The sequence below is a fragment of the Equus caballus genome, chromosome 1 (genome assembly GCF_041296265.1).
Source record: "Equus caballus isolate H_3958 breed thoroughbred chromosome 1, TB-T2T, whole genome shotgun sequence".
Lineage (NCBI taxonomy): Eukaryota > Metazoa > Chordata > Mammalia > Perissodactyla > Equidae > Equus > Equus caballus.
This window is the reverse complement of record NC_091684.1, coordinates 55,571,884-55,594,434: the sequence shown is the minus strand read 5'-3', so window position 1 is coordinate 55,594,434 and position 22,551 is coordinate 55,571,884. Positions and strand designations below refer to the sequence as shown.

Sequence of the window (22,551 nt, the reverse complement as noted above, 5' to 3'; positions counted from 1 at the left end):
TTTCCAGACTCTGAAAGAAAAAAAGACAGAAAGCTCAGATAAATAAGATTAGAAATAAAACAGGAGAAATTACAACAGATACTACAGAAATATAAAAGACTATAAGAGAATACTGTGAAAAGCTATATGCCAACAAATATCCTTAAGCAAAAAGAGAGGAAGTTTGGCAACAGATGTTAGCTCAGGGCCAATGTTCCACACCAAGAAAACAAGGAGGGAGGGGCAAAGAATTTGAATAGACATTTCTCTGAAGAAGACACGCAAATGACATGCCAAGACATGCCAAGAGTATTTGAAAGATGCTCAACATCACTAATCATCAGGGAAATGCAGATCAAAACTGTATGATTTAGCACCTCACACCTATTAGAATGGCTATTATTTTTTTTTTAAAGATTATAATTCTTGGCAAGGATGTGGAGAAAGTGGGCCCTCCTTGTATGCTGTTGGTAAGATTTCAAAATGGTGCAGCCACCTAAGGAAATCTATATGGAGCTTTCTCAAATCATTATAAATAGAACTGCCGTATGATCCAGCATTCCCATTTCTAGATACGTATCCAAAAGAATTGAAATCAGCATCTTGAAGAGATACCTGTACTTCCATGTTCATTGCAGCATTATTCACAGCTGCCAAGATATGGAAACAACCAAAATGTCTATCCAGTTGAATGGATTAAGATAATGTGGTATATAGATAGAATGGAATATTATTCAGCCTCAAAAAAACAAGGAAATCCCACCATTTTCAACAATATGGATGAACCTGGAGTATGTTGTACTAAGTAAAATAAGTCACTCACAGAAGAACTAATGTTGCATGATTCTTCTTATATGAGGTATCTAAAATAGTCAAGCTTGTAGAAGCAGAGAGTAGGATGGCGATTGGCAGGGATGGGGAGGGAGAAATGGAGAGTTGTTCAATGAGCATAAAATTTAGTTATACTAGATAAGTTTTAAAGATCTGGTGTATTCAATAGCACCTAGAGTTAACAATAGTGTGCTGTCTATTTACAATTTGTTAAGTGGGTAGATCTCAAGTTAAGTCATCTTACCACATAAAAAAAGAAAGACATTGCGTTAGACTTGCAGAGATGGAAAATAAGCTAAATGTGTGGATGGCAAGAGAGAAGAGAAAGAAGGAAATGAAATAAATAAAGGAAAGGCTATCTCACTTCTGTGTAAGTCTGAAAACCTTTCAAAACACTATTAAACAGTTTAGAATGGAAAATGGCATAGTTTTCATCCATTCAAAATTGGAGATGCCAGTAAAAAATAATAATATTGCCATCAAAGCGAATTTTTCCAGCAACCTCTCAGGTCTTCTAAACAGTGTTTCCTTTGCTTTGTAATGCTAAATTCACATGACTGATAACTTTTTTTTTTTTTAAAGATTTTATTTTTTTCCTTTTTCTCCCCAAAGCCCCCCGGTACATAGTTGTATATTCTTCGTTGTGGGTCCTTCTAGTTGTGGCATGTGGGACGCTGCCTCAGCGTGGTTTGATGAGCAGTGCCATGTCCGCGCCCAGGATTCGAACCAACGAAACACTGGGCCGCCTGCAGCGGAGCGCGCGAACTTAACCACTCGGCCACGGGGCCAGCCCCCACATGACTGATAACTTTAAAAAAAAATTTTTTTGGTCTCCTTTTCCCAAGAAATCCTTGTCTTCTCTTTGCATCTCTTCCTACCGTTACTGTTGTCTTTGTGGAGAGAGCATATGTGACCTTTTGAGATAGAAGAGGGAAAGAAGGCAGTTAGGACACCCCGGAGGTCTTGCTTGGTTTCACATTATTTGTAGGGCATATAGGTTCCAGCTTTCACAAATTTGCTTCAGAGCTTTCTCAATGAACTGAAAGTGCTTTTAATAGCGCAGGATGGGCTACCTTACAAGGAATAACCCACAAAACTCCATTTCTGGTCATGTCCCTCTTCAGCCCAGTCTACTGACTATGGTGGTATTTTCTTTTCTTTTTCTTAAGTGGAAGAGGCACTTTTAAAAATATTCTGGGCATAAATAGAAAAACACTACTATTGCTAGCGTGCGCACACACACACACACACATACATACAGATACCACAGATATCTTTAGAACTACAGTCTACAATCACAATATTGCATTATGAAATTCTAACCTTGTTGTAAAGACCATATACTCTTAAGAACCTTTAAAAAACTAGAATTAGCATTTTAGCTTTTAAAATATCAATAGGAGCAACATAAACATTCAGAAAGGATTGACTATCTTTAGGTAGGACCTAGATCGACACCAGAAATAATATTCCTGCCTGTTGAAAAATTTTTTGTAGAAGCATAGAATTTTTACAGTAACTAATAATAATGACAGTAGCACTTTCATATGCTGTCACTGTGCTAAGCACTTTATCTGAATAAAGTCATTTAATAAAAGCAGTCACAACAGGAGAGTATACTGTTTTTAATCTGCAACGTATAGATGAGGAAACTGAAACATCCAGAGGAATGATCCTAACTAATAAGGAATAAAATAGAGCCCATAGAGGTGACAGGCCTCAGTAGCAATAGAACAGAGTAAATGTTTAGGATCTTAAGTTTTTTAAAGGGCCTTCCTCTAAGGTGAAGTCTAAATGTTTTAAGCTTGGCCCCGGCCTTACCCAAATTCAATCAGCCAATCTGTTTATGTTAAAGGACCCAGAACTGAGAATAATTCCTGAGAGTTTGGAGGCTGGCTAGATGCCAGGGTTTTCTCTTTTCTTTTTTTCCTTTCTGTAATGAACATAAAGTGGTTATTGGGGTGTGGTGATAAGAAAAATGATTGCTGAATTTTCTACAATCTACCCTCATTACCACTAACACCTCTTCTGTCCCACCAATGGATTTTCTAGACTTTGGCAAAGTCATCTGTTACCTATGTAGCAGGCTATAGATCATCACATAATTGCAGTTTCTCTAAAGTTATATGAATTATCTTTGACTTTCTAGAACAATGTCAATGATAAAGATATGACTTTAGCCAGCACATTGGATAATTAGGGTTAACACTTGGGTTGACCTACGTTCCTCACAGATCTTTCTGTGACTTGAACTTCTCACAGATCTATCTTTATCTGGGCTGCTGCACTGCCATCTTGCTCTGTAAAGCTCTAAATTCTCTTTGAAGATGCTGAGACATCTGCTTGAGATGGATGCTGGATAATAAGATGTAAACATCCCTGACATAACTTTAGTGCCCCTTTGTGCCACTATCCATCAATTGGTTGGGTTATACTTCTGTCGAAGGCTATAAAAAGAAAGAGCAGACAGCTAAATTCTCCTCTCCTTGCTCATCCACTAATGCTTAAAGAGATAATAAAATGGACATTTATTCTCAACTGTAGCACAATTGAAATGCTATGATGTTTTTGGTGACTTCTGAAGGGTAATAGAAAGTGAGTACCACCTGTTTATGATGTGTCATCAGGTGGCACTTCTATGATGGCAGTTAGATAAATTATACTTAAGATGTCACATCCTTCATGTGGTGATGGGTTGTTCTCTGGGAGAGCAGTTGATGCCTAATCACATAAAATAAACAGACCATGGCTCATACAATTCATTTGTTTCATCTGTCTTCACAGTTAATGAATGGTAGGCCAGTCTGTTTGGTGCAGGGGTTAGTGCATGTTATGAAGAAGGCCAAATGAAAGGATTCGTTGCATTGCCGGTAGGCCAATTGTGTTAGGAGGGAAGCCATTTCTGACTCTTCCCCTTTTTCTCTCTTCCAAGGGTCTTTTGATTAGGCTTTTTGTAGATTTCCTTTATTCTTTTAACTTATTTCACCTCCTTCTCTTTTTGAGGAATGAGAAGGGAGGTGTACCTAGCTGTAATTGGTACTTACTATGTGCCAAACACTGTGTTAGGCTATTAAGCCCATACTAATTTATTTATTCTTCACAACACTTACTGACTTATGTTATTGGTCCCATATTACTGATATGGTAACTATTGGAGCTCCTGGATCCTTAACTTTTTCAAATTTTGAATGAATAGCAAGGAATAGAGAGACATACTCAACTTTTCCCAGCATATCATGTTCTTATAACAGATATAAGTTGTACAGCCACACAGGGATGATTTTCATCCTTGTCCCATCTTGGGAGGGTAGTGGTCCTAACTAACTGAACTCAAATAGGAAAAATAAATCTTATCCAGAATAATGAACATAACTGGTAAGTGATATAGCAGAGCCAGCAGAGGTGACCACACTTTTTCTTTTTAACTTTTTAAGTTGCTCCCTGTGGGTATTTAGCACTCAGTTCTCTGTTTAAGGGAAATTCTTACGCAGGAAAGTTCAGATGGTCTTACAAAACTCTAGGTACAGGAAGAGGTCACTTGAACTGGATGATCAATCATTGATAACAGCAATGTATGGGATGCTTTCTTCACACAGCAATGAGAGTGTCAGACAGTAAAGCTCTTCCACAGAGGAAATTGCTGGGGTTCTCAATGATGGCAGATTATTCTAGGACAATAACTTGGCTCTTATGCATGTCCCTGGTGGGGCCACAGATGGCCTTCACTCGGGCAGATTCTGTTTGGTTCATTGATGCTCTCTACTGCTTCACATTCCACTCCAACATGTCCACCAAACCCTCTCCATTTTCCTGCAACAGGGCAATCGTAATGCTTTCCTGGGAGTTGTTCCTCATCTCTCTTTGTCTGCTCAATCAACCCATTGCTGAATAATACAGTTTTTCCTTTGGGATGTTGCCTTTTGATACATAAAACAAAAGCAACCACAAAACAAAAGCACAGGAAAAACAATAGCAAAATTTCCTCTAAGTCAGTCTTGGCTTTCACAATTTCAGTCTCTGAATTGGGCCTTGGAGTTTACTTTGAAAATCTAATGCTGAATATTGATTCTTTCTCTTTTTGTGTCTCTTACAGCAACAATTATCTATGAACCTTTGATTCTCAAGGGAGATACAATAGGAAAGAGCAGCAGACAAGAAAGTTTTTTAAATGGCTTATTAGCATATTTTAAAATAATATTTTTATATACCATTCATGAAGACTGAGGCAAAGTTTACCTCTTTCTAAGCTTCTTCTCATATCTATCATCAATTTAAACCACATATCTCTGCATAATGATACTATATTCTCCAAAATTTTTGCATCATTGGCTCAGTGTCTTAGTTTTTCTATATTCTTCTTTCTTTTCAACCCTAAATCTTATGTTCTAACTTGAGTGTTAATATCTGGAAGACTAGGGCCAGAGTCACCTACAGTGCTCAATGGAACATAAACTCTACTTACTGATCTTTAAAAACTATTCATCAACTTCTTGCTAGAATTGAAAGACAATGAGATTCTAGATGATGTCTACTGTGCCAAATAACTAAAAAAAAATTATTAGGTACGAACCATGTGCCAGAGTGAGCCACTTGGGTACAATGGTAACCAGGCCTGGAGCTCACACCTTGAACTTTATACTTTGGTATAAGGTATTTCTGAAATGACATGGGTGGTCCCTTTATAAATTTGAAAGTTGGTTTACAGTGATGCACTTATTTGTATATTACATTAGAGCAAAAATGTGAAAAGAAATTGTCAAATGCTATCATTTACTTCAAAGTGTAGAAAGGCTTTTTTACTATTCAGGGTAAAGTGCTAATTGTAAAGAACTTACATAACTGGGCCAAAGCAATGTCATGATGAATTAGAACCATAAACAAGTTTCCTTATTTCCCAATTCCATACAAAAGCTGTAATATCCAGGCACTTGGGGGCTTGAACTTACTAATGTGATGTGGATTCAATTTCTCTACAAACATTGCCAAGATTTGAATTTAAACCTCAATATTTCAGCCAGCAAGCTACATCTAGACACCAGAGAACAATCCACAGCAATTCAGAATCAGGGAAGAGTAAGTAGTTTAAATAATGAATGGGTTTTTGCCAATATAAACCAAGGGTGATTATCTCCCTTGGCCTCCTAAATATTTAACCTACCCAATTATGTTTCACTTGGTGCTGTAACCACAGAATAAACTTAGTAGAAGCCAAATGATTATGTGCAGATTGTGACTCTAAAATAATAGTACTTGTTCACTGTAAGACTTTTGGGAATACTGACTTCAGTTTGTGTTTCTTTTAAAAAACAGGAATTAGAATTTATTAGACATGACAGAATAAATTATCACGATTTTGATAATGAATTATTTTTCTCCCCCTTCTGAAAGGATGGAATTTCAGTCTTCTAAAATAATGACTTGTTTCTCCTACATTCTGGCAGAATGAACCCAGATATGTTAGCTGCTTAATCTATGTCTTCATTTATTAAACAGAAAATCAAGGATATAGTACTTAGTTCATCTTACTGTCATAGATTCTAGGATGATTAAAGGTCATGTGAAACGTCATTATAAATTAGAAGTCTTAAAAAAATAGAAAATGGCAGTACAGATAGTTCCCAATTTACAATGGTTTGACTTACAATTTTTCGACTTCAGAATGGTGCGAAAGAGATACACACTCAATAGGAAGAGTAAGTACTTTGAATTTTGAATTTGATCTTTTCTCAGGCTAGGATATGTAATATGATACTCTCTCATGATGCTGGGCCATGGCAGCAAGCCACAGCCGCTAGTCAGCCACGCGATCACAAGGATAAATAACCAATACACTTACACCCATTCCGTACCCATATTACTATTTTGTTTTTCACTTACAGGAGAGTATTAAATAAATTACATGAGATATTCAATACTTTATTATAAAATAGACTTTGTGTTAAATGATTTTGTTCAACCATAGGCTCATTTAAGTGTTCTGAGCATGTTTAAGGTAGTCTAGGGTAAGCTATGATGTTTGGTAGGTTAGATGTATTAAAAGCATTTTGACTTATGATATTCTCAAGTTATGATGGGTTTATTGAGACACAACCCCATCGTAAGTTGAGGAAGATCTGTATAATGCAGAGTAGAATTGTATCCCCTTTTGGTGTGGACATGAACTAAATAACATCAAGGTGGAGACATGCAAAAGTTAGTGTAATGAAGCTCCTAGTTTCAGGTCCAATATATAAAGAACTTGGAAGTCAATACTCTTGTCCTTAAAACCTGATTTCAAAATTTATCTTAAAGCCACTGTAATCAAGACAGCATTATATTGGCAAAAGAATAGACACATTTATCAATGGAACAAAATAGACAGCCCAAAACAGACTCACAAATAGTCAACTACTTATTGATAATGGCACAGATGCAATTTAACGGAAAAAGGATGATCTTGTCAACAATTGGACTTCCATATGCAAAACAATAAAACTCTGCAGAGACCTCATACCTTACATAAAACTTGACTGAAAATGGATCAAAGACCTGAATGTAAAATGTGAAAGTATAAAACTTCTAGAAGAAAACATAGGATAAAATATGCATGAACTTAGATTTGAAGATGAGTTGTTAGTACAATTACCAAAAATATGATCCATGAAAGAAAAAATGGTAAGTTGAACTTCAAATTTAAATTTTAAACAATTTTTTTTTAATTTAAAGAAAAACTATTTGCTTTAAAAGAAACCATTAATAGAAGCAAAATACAAGCCACAAACTGGGAGAAAGTATTGGCAAAACACATATTTGATAAAGAATTTATATCCAGAATATACAGAGAGCTCTTAATATTTAACTATAAGAAAAAAAACTACCCAATTAACAAATGAGCAAAAGATCTGAATAGACACCTCAGCAAAGAAGATATACAGATGGGCATATGGTCATAAAAAAGATGCTCAATATCATTTGTTACTATGTATACGCAAATTAAAACAACAATGAATACAATTGCAAACATATTAGAATGTTAAAATCCAAAACTTTGACAATACCCAATTGTTGGCTAGGATGCAGAGCAACCAGAATTCTCATTCGTTACTAGTGGGAGTGAAAAATGGTACACTTTGGAAGATATTTGGCTATTTCTTACAAAGACAAACAGTCTTACCATATGATTAAGCGTTTTTGCTTCTAGACATTTATTCATCTGACTAGAAAACTTATGTTCACACAAAAACCTGCGTGCAAATACTTATAGCAGCTTTGCTCATTCTTGCCAAAATATAGAAGCAACAACAATAGTCTTTAATAGTTGAATGGGTGAACAAAGTGTGGAACCGCCATGCAATGAAATATTATTCAGCGAAAAAAGGAATAAGTTTTCCATCCAGACAACAATATGGATAAATCCTAAATGTGTAATTCTAAGTGAGAGAAGCCAATCTTAAAAGGCTGGATACTGCACGATTTCATTTATATGACACACTGGAAATAGGAAAACTGTGGAGATGGGAAGCCGCTCTGTGGTTGTCAGGGATTGGGGGCTGGGGAAGGGTTGAACTGAGGAACCAGAAATGAATTTTATGGTTGTGAAATTATTTTGGGTGTTGTAGTGGTGGATATATGACACTATGAATTTGTCAAAACACACAGAATCCTACAGTATGAAGAGTGAGCCTTAAGGTATGCTAATTAAGAAAAAAAAGTTAAGAGATTGAGAGACCCCAAGAGGGAATGCAGACTGTGATAAAAAAAAAAAAATCTGTGTTACAAATGTATGATATTACCTCACTGAAGGGAGTTAGGGTAAAAGGTGCTGATCTCAGCAACTTTCGAAATAAGTGGAAACTGTAAGATAAAAGACAAAAAGAACTGAACATAAGTGCTATACTCTGTTCATGAACTCTGCCATGGGGGCAGAGGTAAACAGCTCTGAAATCACCCTACACGGATTCTGGGATTTCGCGGATAAACAAATGGATGGTGGATAATAAGCATTAGGTTTCTCCCTGTTGGAGTGGGAGGTTACAGAGGAGCAAGAAGTAAAGGCTAGAATAAACCATGTGGTAATGGATTAGAATGGGAGACATAAGTATGAATATACAGATAGCTTTATATACATATGTATATATATACACACACACACAGATGGTTACATATGGAAATATTTATAGACATATTTGTGTACACGAGTTGTTCTGCACTCATATATTTCCCTAGTTTTGTTCAGAGACTTTGAAAGCAATGACACACTAGTTGCAACAAATGCACCCTTCAGCCATATCTTGGTTTCTAATACCATCCCCCAATAAAAGAAATCAAAGCTCTTTGGAGAAATGGCTGATTCTAGGGCTGGGGCAAAGAATACACGAAATAAGCCTGGAGTATCTTGTAGTGCAAGAAGTGAGGACGTGCTCAAAAACACAAAGTGATAGAGTTCCATCAAAGAAGCACAGGAGCCAGCCAAGATGGACAAATCTGGAAGAGTTTAAGCAATGACATAAATAACAGTATTAGATTATAACCGAAAATATAAAATATCTGAGTCCATCTTGATATAAATAAACAATTGCATAACTAAATAAATGGGAGAGAATAGACAAATCTCTCATACAGAAAAACTCCAAAAAATTTACACAGATCCTTCCCACTCAAGGAGGTGGCATATTACTCCCCACTCCTGAAGCATGGATTGCTCGTAGTGACTTACTTCTAATGAGTACAGTATGGTAGGAAGGAAAAAATAAGTAATTAACAGTAGAGAAACCTGACAAACACTACCTCAGCTAGGTGAACAAGGTTAACATCATATGAGTAATGATTCACGTTGATAGTATGTATTCTTGATATAATGTAATGCAAGCTACACTTTACCTGCGCTCTTCCTCCCGAAACCATGTAACCCCTGTTTAACCATGAGAAAAACATCAGACACACCAAGTTGAGGGACATTCATCAAAATATCTGAGCAATATTCCTCAAGACTGCCAAGGTCATAAAAAGCAATGAAGATCTGAGACATTGTCACAGTCTAGAGAAGCCAAAGGAGATATGACAACTACATGTAATGTCGTATCTTGGATGGGATCCTGGAACAGAAGAAGGATATTAGGTAAAAACTAAGGAAATCTCAATGAATTATGGGCTACAGATAATAATAATGCACGAATACTGGTTTGTTGTGACAAATGCACCATAGCAACATTAACAATAGAGAAAACTGAGTTCAGATATTTGGGAACTCTGTAATATTCTTGCAACTTTTCTGTAAATGCCAAACTATTCTAAAATAAAAATTAATCAATGACTTAAAAAAAGGTTAATGTGATGAGACATAAATTAACAAGTCAGTCAACCAGTACCACTAGCTTCATATCCATGCTAATTCTTGAGTAGGTTAAGAACCCATCGTTACAAAACACAGACTCTAGGTGGAGCCCTGGCCTCGTGTGGGAGAAACACTGACCTGTGAAGCACAGTCCTCCCTCAATGCTTTATCCTTGCCTTTAGCAGCCTCAGAATTTCATCTCACTGACTGTAAATCTCTCCCTCTGTATCACCAATGTTTACAGATCATGAAAAACAGAAAGACATGGTTCCGTACCATAATTGCTTGACCTCTTTTCCAGCCCACTGCTGTTATTTTGTGAAGCCAGAGGGCTCGCTATCCTCCAAGAGGCTGGCAGCACTAAATGCCACAAACCTCTCGCCTGTGTTTCCCTTTGTCATCACTCTAATATAAGCTCTACAAAATTACTGCCTAGAAAAGCCTAAACATATTTAATCATTTTCCATTTTTGTCAGTGTTCTCTTCGAAGGAAAGATTCTGCGGCAGAAATGTTGAGGCTGATACCAACTTTCGTAAATTTACATACTTTCATAAAATGACACTTGTTTAGAGTGTGAAAGAACTGTCACGTGTAAAAAGTATATTCAACTGCAAAATTCTACAAAGAATTTTGTTAAACATAGTCTAAAGGAAGAAATTCTTCTTATCTTGCCTGTCATAAAAATTTGCAGAGTTGCTACTAGTTAGAAACATAAAGTTTGCTATGAGAAACCACAGAAGAGATTTTGTGTTTACTCTTGTGTTAGAATTTCAGTAAATTGTGGTTTATGTGAAAAGTCCCTAAATGGACTTTCTAAGAATTATTCATAGATAAACACTTTGCTTTCCTCTATGAGGATTTGGTGACATCAAACCGAAAAGAGCCCCAGAGGTGAATAAAAAGATGGCAAACACTCTTCAAGCAGGATCATGGCCTGGCCATGGGTCAGACAAGTCTGCAACCATCTGCCATTTTCTTGGTGTATTTCACAGAAAAATCTTTTACTTATATTACTGATGGGGACCCTAGGACATTTGGGAATAGTGATACACTAACTCTATGATATGGCTTGGTTCAAATTTGCCCCATCTTTTTATTTCTCAATGATCAAGATTCACAGCAACTAGGAAATATCAAAAAGCCACCCATGTAGTTCTTTAAAAAATGTCTTACATTTGAATAGTACACAATAGATTTCAAATCAGTTCTGTGTACATAGCTTGATTCGTTATTACAAAATTACCCAGTGAAGTAATTCAAGTTAAATGAGGGGGTGGCAGGCTGGCCTTGTGGCCTAGTGGTTAAGTTCAGTGTGCTCCTCTTCAGCAGCCTGGGTTGGGTTCTCAGGCGCAGACCTATACCATTTGTCAGTGGCCATGCTATGGTGGTGACCCACATACAAAATAGAGGAATATTGGCACAGATATTAGCTCAGGGTGAATTTTCCTCAAGCAAAAAAAAAGAGGAAGATTGGCAGCAGATGACAGCTCAGGGCTAATTTTCCTCGAATAAACAAAAATGTTAAATGGGACCCTTAACCTTATCTTCTGTTGAGAAAAAAGTTTCCCAAGCACTCTATCAGGCACAATCATTCTTACCTAATCTCTACAGTGATAAAAATTGATGCCGTTAAGGAACGCTGAAGCAACTGGCAACACAACTGGGTTAGTTATCAACTTACCAGACAGCAAAGAGTGTTTCAGACAATGTCAATGTATTTTATTTTCCTTAACTTCTTTAAAAATGGATACTCAATGCATGATGAAAATCTAATATTTGAATAAGCACAAAATCCTAACTCCCCTGTCCCTACCTCCCTCCCCAAACAAAATAGCTAAGACAGTGCTTATTGCGTTATTGAAAACATCTTTTGATAAAAGCTTTAAGAATTGCTAACAATGAACAATCCTTGGAAGAAGAATCCATGAAGACTGTCCTAGTGAAGTTATTCGGTATATTTCTCAGCTCGGTAAATTTGTTTTGGGGGTATAAAGTTTCATGACCAAAGAAATAGCTTTAATACCTTATTGGCAAAAGCCTAGTGACTAAATCACCAGTGTATATGCTTGGTTTACTTTTGTTTTCAGCATTGAAACTTCAAGAGATGTAGTCACTGACTTGCTTCCCTGGACCTCAGTGCTCGAACAGGACATAAATACAGAGTGGCATGAGAGCACCAGCAATGAAGCCAGGGGAACTTGTTTTGAACGTTCCCGTGTCATTTCACACTGCCTTAAAGAAGTGCAGCAGCAGCCTGTAGCCTCTTACAAATTGTGGACTCCATGTCTCTACAACTCTCCAACGGCCAAAGTTTCAAAATACAGCCAACATCATTCCCATACTTATTACCTAACAATTGAATAATAATCCCACTTCACAATTTAGTTCTATTGTCATTTTTACATCCAAAATGTGTATCTGATTAACTAAAACTCTTGTTTTTAAGCCTCAAAATTTTAAGTAGCACTTAAAATTGCTTATATCCTGAAGATTTGTTTCTAATTCTTAATTTAACATAGATTAACTATGTGACATTGGCCAAGTTACTTACCGACTTAGAAGCTCACTTTACATATGAAAATATACTGTCATCATATAGTTTTGTTTCGTGAAAAGCAATGCTACACCTGCAGCAAGGTTAAGAGCAAGACCCCTGCATAGCACCCCTTCATTATTCTGATTCCCTATCACACTCCCCATATCAGCTTTTATTTATTTTATTTAGGTCATAATAGTTCACAACATTGTGAAATTTCAGTTGTACATTATTGTTTGTCATTCACCATATAAGTGCACCCCTTAACCCCTTGTGTTTTCCCCCAAACCTCATTCCCTGTGGTAACCACTGATCTCTCCTCTTCGTCTGTGTGTTTGTTTATCTTCCGTATATGAGTGAAATCATGTGGTGTTTGTCTTTCTCCATCTGGCTTATTTCACTTAACATAATACCCACAAGGTCCATCCATGTTGTTGTGAATGGGATAATTTTGTCTTGTTTTTATGGCTGAGTAGTATTGCATCCTCTATATATACCCCATTTTCTTTATCCAGTCATCAGTCAATGGACACTTGAGTTGCTTCCATATCTAGGCTATTGTGAATAGTGCTGCAATGAACATAGGGGTACATATGTCTCTTTGAATTGTTGATTTCAGTTTCTTTGGATCAATACCCAGTAGTCAGATAGCTGGATCCTATGGTATTTCTATTTTTAATTTTTGAGAAATCTCTGTACTGTTTTCCACAGTGGCTGCACCAGTGTGCATTCCCACCAGCAGTGTATGAGGGATCACTTTTCTCCACAACCTGTCCAACCTTTGTTACTTTTTGTCTTGGTGATTATAGCCATTTTAACAGGGGTAAGGTGATATCTAAGTGTACTTTTGATTTGCACTTCCCAGATGATTAGTGATGGTGAACATCTTATCATATGTCTGTTTGCCATCTGTATATCTTATTTGGAGAAATACCTGTCCAAATTCTGCCCATTTTTTGATTGGGTTGTTTGTCTTTTGTTGTTGAGTTATGTGTGTTCTTTATATATTATGGAGATTAACCCCTTGTCAGCTATATGATTTGCAAATATTTTCCCCTAATTGGTGGTTGTCATTTTGCTTTGATCCTGGTTTCCCTTGCCTTGTAGAAGATCTTTAGTCTGATGAAGTCCCATTTGTTTATTTTTTCTTTTGTTTCCCTTGTCTGAGGAGACACCATATTTGAAAAGATCCTTTTAATACTGACGTCAAAGAGTGTATTACTTATATTTTCTTCTAGAAGTTTTATGGTTTCAGGTCTTACCTTTAAGTCTTTGATCCATTTTGAGTTAATTTTTGTGTATGGCAAAAGAGATTGGTCTACTTTCATTTTTTGCATGTGGCTGTCCAGTTTTCCCAACACCATTTATTTAAGAGACTTTCCTTTCTCCTTTGTATGTTCTTAGCACCTTTGTCGGAGATTAGCTGTGTTGTTTTATTTCTGGGCCTTCAATTCTGTTCCGTCGATTTATGTGCCTGTTTTTGTATGAGTACCATGATGTTTTGGTTACCATAGCTTTGTAGTATATTTTGAAGTCAGGGACTGTGATGCCTCCAGCTTTCTTCCTTTTTCTCAGGATTGCTTTTAGCTATTTTGGGTCTTTGGTGGTCCCATATGAATTTTAGGATTCTTTGCTCTATGTCAATGAAGAAAGTCATTGGGATTCTGATTGGGATTGCATTGAATCTGTAGCTTGCTTTTGGTAGTATGGACATTTCAACTATGTTTAGTTTTCCAATCCATATGTGTGGAATATCTTTCCACTTCTTTATGTCATCTTTCTTTCAGTAATGTCTTATAGTTTTCATTGTACAGGTCTTTCGCCTCCTTGGTTAAATTTATTCCTAGATATTTTATTCTTTTTGTTGTGATTGTAAATGTGATTGTATTCTTGAGTTCTCTTTCTTTTAGTTTATTATTAAAGTATAGAAATGCAACTGATTTTTGTAAGTGTTTTTGTACCCTGCAACTTTACTGTAGTTGTTGATTATTTCTAATAGTCTTCTGATTGATTCTTTAGGGTTCTCTCTATATAAAATCATGTCATCTGCAAACAGCAAGTGTTTCACTTCATTTCCTATTTGGATTCCTTTTATTTCTTTTTCTTGCCTAATTGCTCTGGCCAAAACCTCCAGTACTATGTTGAGTAAGAGTGGTGAGAGTGGGCACCCTTATCTTGTTCCTGTTCTCAGAGGGATGAATTCGTTTTTCCCCCATTGAGTATGATATTGGCTGTGGATTTGTCATATATGGGCTTTATTATGTTGAAGTACTTTCTTTCTATCCCCATTTTATTAAGAGTTTTTATCATAAGTGGATCTTGGATCTTTTCAAATGCTTTCTCTGCATTTGAGATTATCATGTGGTTTTTATTCCTCATTTTGTTAATGTGGTGTATTACATTGATTGATTTGTGATGTTGAACCATCCCTGTGTCCCTACTATAAATCTCACTTGATCATGGTGTGATCTTTTTGATGTATTGCTGTATTAAGTTTGCCAATATTTTGTTGAGGATTTTTGTGTCTATGTTCATCAGTGATATTGGCCTGTAATTTTCCTTTTTTGTGTTGTCCTTGTCTGGTTTTGGTATCAGGGTGATGTTGGCCTCATAGAATGTGTAAGGAAGTGTTCCATCTTCCCCAATTTTTGGAATAGTTTGAGAAGTATAGGTAATAAACCTTTGAATCTTTAGTAGAATGCTCCAGAGAAGCCGGCTGATCTTGGACTTTTATTTTCTGGGAGGTTTCTGATTACTGTTTCAATCTCTTTACTTGTGATTGGTATATTCAGATTTTCTATTTCTTCTTGATTCAAATTTGGGAGATTGTAAGAGTCTAAGAATTTATCTATTTCTTCTAGATGGTCCAATTTGTTGGCATATAATTTTTCATAGTACTCTCTTACAAATATTTTGTATTTCTGTGGTGTCCATTGTAATTTCTCCTCTTTCATTTCGGATTTTATTTATTTGAGCTTTCTCTCTTTTTTTCTTAGTGAGTCTGGCTAAGGGTTTGTCAATTTTGCTTGTCTGCTCAAAGAACCAGCTCTTTGTTTCATTGATATTTTTGACCATCTTTTTTATTTCAATTTCATTTATTTCCACTCTGATTTTTATTATTTCTCTCCTTCTGCTGAGTTGGGCTTTTTTGTTCTTCTGTTTCTAATTCTGTTAGATGTAGTTTGAGATTGCTTATCTGAGATTTTTCTTGTTTGTTCAGGTGAGCCTGTATTGTGATGAATTTCCCTCTTAGGACTATTTTTGCTGTATCCCATATGAGTTGGTATGGTATGTTTTCACTTCCATTTGTCTCCAGATATTTTTTGATTTCTCCTTTAATTTCTTCAATGACCTATTTGTTGTTCAGTAGCATGCTGTTTAGTCTCCACAGTTTTCTCCCTTTCTCAACTTTTTTCTTATAGTTGGTTTCTAGTTTCGTAGCATTGTCGTGAGAAAAGTTACTTGATATTATGTCAACTTTCTTAAATTTATTGAGGCTTGCCTTATTTCCCAGCATACGATCTATCCTTGAGAATGTTCCTTGCAAACTTGAGAAGGATGTGTCTTCTGCTGTTTTTGGATTGAGTGTTCTGTATATATCTAAGTCCATCTGATCTAGTTTTTTCATTTAATTACACTGTTTCCTTGTTGGCTTTCTGTCTAGATGATCTATCCATCGATGTGTGTAGAGTGTTGAAGTCCCCTACTATGATTGTGTTGTTATTAACATCTCCTTTTAGGTTTGCTAATAGTTGCTTTATGTACTTGGATGCTCTTGTGTTGGGTGCATAGATGTTTATAAGTGCTATGTCTTCTTGGTGGAGTGACTCTTTTATCATTACATACTGCCCCTCTTTTTCTCTCTCTACCTATTTTATCTCTTTACCTGTTTTGTCTGATATAAGTATTGTGACACCTGCTTTCTTTTGTTTGTCATTATCTTGGAGTGTCATCTTCCATCCCTTCACTCTGAGCCTGCGTTTGTCATTGGAGCTGAGATGTGTTTCCTGGAGGCAGTGTATTGTGTGGTCTTGTTTTGTAATCCATCTGTCACTCTGTCTTTTGATTGGAGACTTCAGTCTATTTATATTTAGAGTGATTATTGATATATGAAGACTTAATGGTTCATTTTCTCCCTTCATTTTACCCCTCATTTTCAAGTTTTTCTGCATTTCCTTTGTTTCTCGTCCCAGGTATTTCAGACTACCAATTCAGTTTGGTAGTTTTCTATGCTGGTTTTCTTAGTTTTCTCCTTATTTATTATTTGTGTTTAATTATTTGTTTAGTTGTTACCCTGAGGTTTGTATGGAAGATTTTGTAGATGAGACAGTCCACTTTCTGCTAACCTGTTATTTCCTTAGACTTAGGTAATTCCATCCATTTCCTCTTCCCCTTTTAAGTTGTTTTTGTCACATCTTATTCCATCCTGTGTTGTGAGTTTGTGGTTAAAATGACAAGATTATATTTATTTTTGGTGTTTTCCTTCCTTTTATTTTAATGTTATAATTTTGTGTTTGCTAACCTGTTCTGTTGGATAACTACAATTTTCTGATTTTGTCTATCTATTTATCTTCCTACTCAGGACTTTGTAACACTTTTCTTCTTTTTTCAGGTATGAAGCTCTTCTTGATAATTTCTTTTAGGGGGGTCTTGTGGTGAACTCCCCTAGCTTTTGTTTATCTGGAAAAGTTTTCATTTCTATGTTATATCTGAAGGATTTTTTGCTGGATAGGATATTCTTGGAAAAATATGGAATGCTGCATGAATTTTCTTGTCATCCTTGTGCAAGGGCCATGTTAATCTTCTCTGTATCCTTCCAAGTTTAGTACATGTGCTGCTGAAGCGAGCACCCCATATCTACTGTTTGAGAACTTTTTCCATTCATGTTCAGGTTTCATGTCCATAATCTCATTCACCACATGCTAGTTTGGTACATGATGTATCTTGTCTTCCCTGCCTCCTATTTCAGAGAAGGGATTAATGTCACCCACAAATGTCCATGCATAATCTCATCTCTAATCAGTCCATTTTCCCTAAACCACTAAGTTCTAAAATGAGATCTATTGAATTCAAGTTCTGTGAGGTATAACTTGGGTGAAAACTGGTGTATAATGTTTTTTGCTTTTTTAAAAACTATGGGATTTTTCAGACTCTTTAATATTCTATACTACATTTTCAGTCAGAAAGAGAGTACATAGGAGAAATTTCCCCCAAATTATTTGAATGTCTAAACTGTTTCAAGTGGCTATTTTTGGAACTAGTGCTCCACAGAACATGTTTGTGAAACGTGCTTTATATCAGTGGTTCTCAATCTTGGCTGCTTATAGGAATCACTTTGGTAAGTTTAAGATCGCTTACTCCTGTTCCCATTCCCACAAATTCTGATGTAGTTGGGCAGAAGTGTGACTGAAGTTTCAGAATTTTTAAAATCGTTGCAGCTGATTCTCATGTGCAGCAAAGATTGAGAACTGCATCTCTGAATCTATCTTCTCATCTTTCCCTTCTGTTTCAGAAGAAGGCCTTCCCTCATCCCCTCTGAAGCTTACTCTGTCTCCTGTACCCAGACACCATCCTTTCTTGGCCTTTTTATTTCCACAATTGACTGCCTCAATTTTCAGCACCAAATGTTGGCGAACCAAATAGATTTTTGGTAAGGTAAATCTACAGGAACAAACCCCTTTTCTTCCTTTCTGCAGGTCCTAGGTTGTTTTACTGCCTTTTTCTTTACTTGATCCTTCTGTTTTGTAAGTATATGTAATTCTGTCCCATCACATAAAAATCTTCACAACGTCCCTCATTCCCTTGCTCTACCAAATGTTTAAAAGAGAGAATGTGCTTTCTGTCTCCTTTTAGGCACTCTCTTGCCATGTGGTTTCTATTCTCAATTTTGTTTCTTATTATTTTTCTTGCCCAAACATAATCCTGTGGCCATATCCCCATCCTCTTTCTTTCCACTTTCCTTTTTATTGGATTACTATATTCTGACCATATTTTTTTCTTGATATCTTTTTTGAAAATATTACTGAAATCATTTTTTTTTTACTTCTCCAACCTATTCTCATTTTTTCTTGATAATTTTACTAATTGTGAATATTCATTAAAAAGCAGGCTCTTAGTTCATCAACTTTTGCATCTAAACATTAGAATGCACTAGGATCCTTCTATGTCATCATCATGTTCCCATTGGAATGTGATTTTACTTTCTTCTCCACAGGGGTAGATTACAGGAATCAACGCTTTTAGTTTCTCTATCTAATTAACTCACTCTTCTTACAGGGAGATAAAAGATTTACTCTTATTATTGAGCATCTGACATTTATACTAGGAGTTGTGGATTGCTGCAGCAAGAAGACGGTGTCCCCATCTCCCACTCTCTTGTGCTCCCTCTCCTGTCAGCAATTATGTGATGAAGCAAGTCTATAATCTTCAATGTCATCAGCTATAATATCTCTATAGACCCAGTTCTTTCCACCAATGGTTATCAACTTCTAAATATGGGAGATAGTAAGAGGTCCCCCACTTTGATCTTTGACCCAAATTGTATTCTCCAATTTAGCTTTATCAGTTGGTCTTATTCTTTCTGAGTAGTGAGCTCTTGGTTGCTTACTGATTTGTGTCAGTAAAACTTACACATTGATTTCCAATTTGTATCCATTCCAGGCCCAGTTCATTGGTTATAATCAAAAACAAGGAGAAATGAATATTAGGCTGACTCTTATACCTCCCTCCACCACTGCAAAATATTGAGAGATTGTCAAGAAACCTTTATGAATAACATTGTATATGGAATCAGATTTGGGGAGCAGCTGCTGTAACTGCCTTTAGCAAACTTAGGCCAAGCAAGAAATGAATTGCACATTTGGTAGTTTCTTATACCATAACCATGGATGTTACTATAAGCCTGGATGTTCTAGATGCTAGATTGTCAGGAAATTTTTTGTTAATTTCCATGTAAGACTTATCTCAAAGCAAGCAAAACATCACAATATAGGCTCTTTAAGCACAGCTGGATAGAGAGATTTGTTTTGTTTTGTATTTTCTCCTTTTATGATGCCCTGCCCAGGACATAGACAACTATTCTCAATTGCACGTACACAATCTAAATTTTTTCTTTTTGGTGAGGAAGATCAGCCCTGAGCTAACATCAGTTGCCAATCTTCCTGTTTTTGCTTGAAGAAGATTGCTGCTGAGCTAACATCTGTGCTGGTCTTCCTCTATTTTGTATGTGGGAAGCTACCACAGCATGGCTTGATGGGCAGTGTGTAGGTCCACACCCAGTATCCAAACCTGCGAACCCCAGGCCATGGAAATGGAGCACATGAACTTAATCACTACACCACAGGGCAGGCCCCCACAGTCTAAATTTTATTCTATTTATTTCTTAAGCTCTGATTATAATTGTTTAATTCAGACACCCAGGCTGGAGGTTAATTATGCTAAAATAGTAAAACATCAATAAGCAGACGAAAAGAAATGAAGATCCTTATTATATGGAAATATACGTTTCTTAGATTGAAGAAGAGGAAAACTTCAATGTAATTCTACAAAAATAAAATCTAGGAAGAAAATTAAAAAGACTTACACCCAGATCTTCTAGGTGCCAAGTTTGTTCAGTGAAGAATGAATATTATAAGTTGCAGCCCCAAAATGCTCTTGCAGTCCAAACAGGAACGTCCAAGTAAGACACACAGTTTGCCAATGGCAGGAAGTGATTTTGTCTTGAGAAAGATTGAGATCTTAAAAACAAAGCTATCCATCTATCTGTCTGTCTATCTATCCATCTATAGATCTATTGATCTATATACCATCTATCTATAGAATGGCAAAAGGAGGTCTACTTTATAAATGGAACTAAGAAGAATAGGATATAATCGAGCTGCTATTCGTTAGGAAGATCACTGGAGCTAAACAAACAGACAAACAAACAAACACAAAAACCTAACAAAACGCAGAGAGAATCTCAGATGCCAAATTGATGAATGCCTCCAGAGAAACTGAGACCCTAAAATCTATAGAGAGGAGTCCTTTTTAAGCTATTAATCAGAAATCAATTAGAAAAGCAATTGAGAAACAGCTTCTTAATGATGACATTAGCTACAAGATGGTTTAACATTTAGACAAATTTGAATGAAGAAGACCTGAAAAATCAATGTGTAATACTTTTTAAATTATTAAATATGTCTTAAAGTAATAGAGTTATTATAGGGGATGGCCTGGGAAATTTAAATAAATTCTAAATAAAGGTAAAGAGAGACAGAAAATGAAATAAAAATCAAGTATTTATGGGACAGAAAGTGATCAGAATTGACTTTAATGGTGTATGTTTTGAAGGATTCAAAACTCATTATTTTTACATGTCTTCCTACAGGAGACTCTGCAAGACATAATCTGGAGAATAAAATAGAGGCAGAAGCTTGACCTGAAAGCAAGAGTCAGGAGGGTCTCCAGATCTACTGAAAAGTCCCAATGGAGTAGGGAAGGAAAGGACCAAAATAAGAAGTGGATTTATTTACAATAACTAGGAGGAAAAAGGATGTGAAACACTAGAATTATAGCTAATTATTTGAAGAAAAGATGTATAAAGAAAGTCTGCTTTGGGTAAAAAGTTCAATAGCTGAGGGACAATAAATTTGAGGGATGAAGACATGTCACAGATGACTTCTCACCTAATGGTATACATTAAGGCAGCATCAACAGTTGTTTCCATTCAGCAATTTTTCGTGGAGATCCTCCAATTGGGACAAAAATAAACCATGTATTTAACCAATTACAGAAAAGGAAGCAGAATCTGCAAGCACAAAGACAAATAACTAAAAATCTATTGAGACCATGTGGGACAAGAAGAAGAGCAGGATATTTTGTCTGCGCAAAATGTATGATAATAAACTTTGCTTAGAGTGCTTCCTGTCTTAAATGTTGGGTATTCTACTTGGAAGGAGGAATGGAGACAAAGCCTGCATGCAGAGATATCCAAGACACAGATATCCAAGACTCAAAGGCAAAATGTTAATTACATGGTTTTAAGTACGTGGGATGTGATCTAAAGAGAATTGGGAGTCTCAGAAGATGGGAAGCTGAAGGAAATGGGTGCCACCACTGTATATACCTAAGTTTTCCAAGAAGAGGCAAAGGATTTCAAATACTACCCTCTGAGAAGAGAGAAATTATGCTTTGTAGAATTTCCTCCTTCACCATTATGTGGGAAGCTTAGTATCTCAATTAGCTTCTTGATATGAAGTGACTGAAAATGAGTATAAATCTCTCTGTTGAATTATTTTTTTCTCTCTAGCTTCTTTTCAAGCCCCTACTATAAACCCTGATTCAGAGACATTAGAGATTTATGTTGTACTATATATTCGGTTCAAGTAAATTTGTTTTGCTTGGAATGATTAGTGTATGGCCTGAACAATTATGTGTGTTTTCAAAATTTTATAGTTGTAGTTCTAAGTATGTGATAATAATACAGATATACTAATGACCCTTGGAGTTTTAAGAAAATTTGAAATAAGCAGAAAGATTGCTGGGTGCCCCCAATGGAAGAATATGCATTGTTGAAGCATAGCCTTCTGAGTTAACTGTTCTAACCTTTAAATGCCTCTGAGGTATTTCACAATTCTGTAAATCACAAATAATTGACAGCAAAGCAAATAAGTTTTGTTTATAGGTATTCAAAAAAATTCACTCTGGTAGCGGCAGAGAGGTCTTTCCTCACCCTGGAAAAGCCAGGTTTGCACCCATTTACAAGTTTATTTCAATATTCCTGATCTATACATGTGTTTGTTCTTTGGATTCTCCTTTGAATTAGCTGTAATAACTCCCTGGTTCTCTCATTAATACAAATGAAATAAAATCTTTAACACACGTTCATTTTATATCTCTATGAGAATCTTG

At 36.1% G+C, this 22,551-nt stretch overlaps 1 non-coding gene across 1 annotated transcript; it reads right to left on the bottom strand.

Annotated features, from left to right (window-relative positions):
* Nucleotides 1-17,403: 17,403 nt before the first annotated feature.
* LOC111769842 (U6 spliceosomal RNA) lies at nt 17,404-17,510 on the bottom strand. Its single transcript, XR_002802658.2, has one exon. It is a non-coding gene; the product is annotated as a U6 spliceosomal RNA (small nuclear RNA).
* Nucleotides 17,511-22,551: the final 5,041 nt, after the last annotated feature.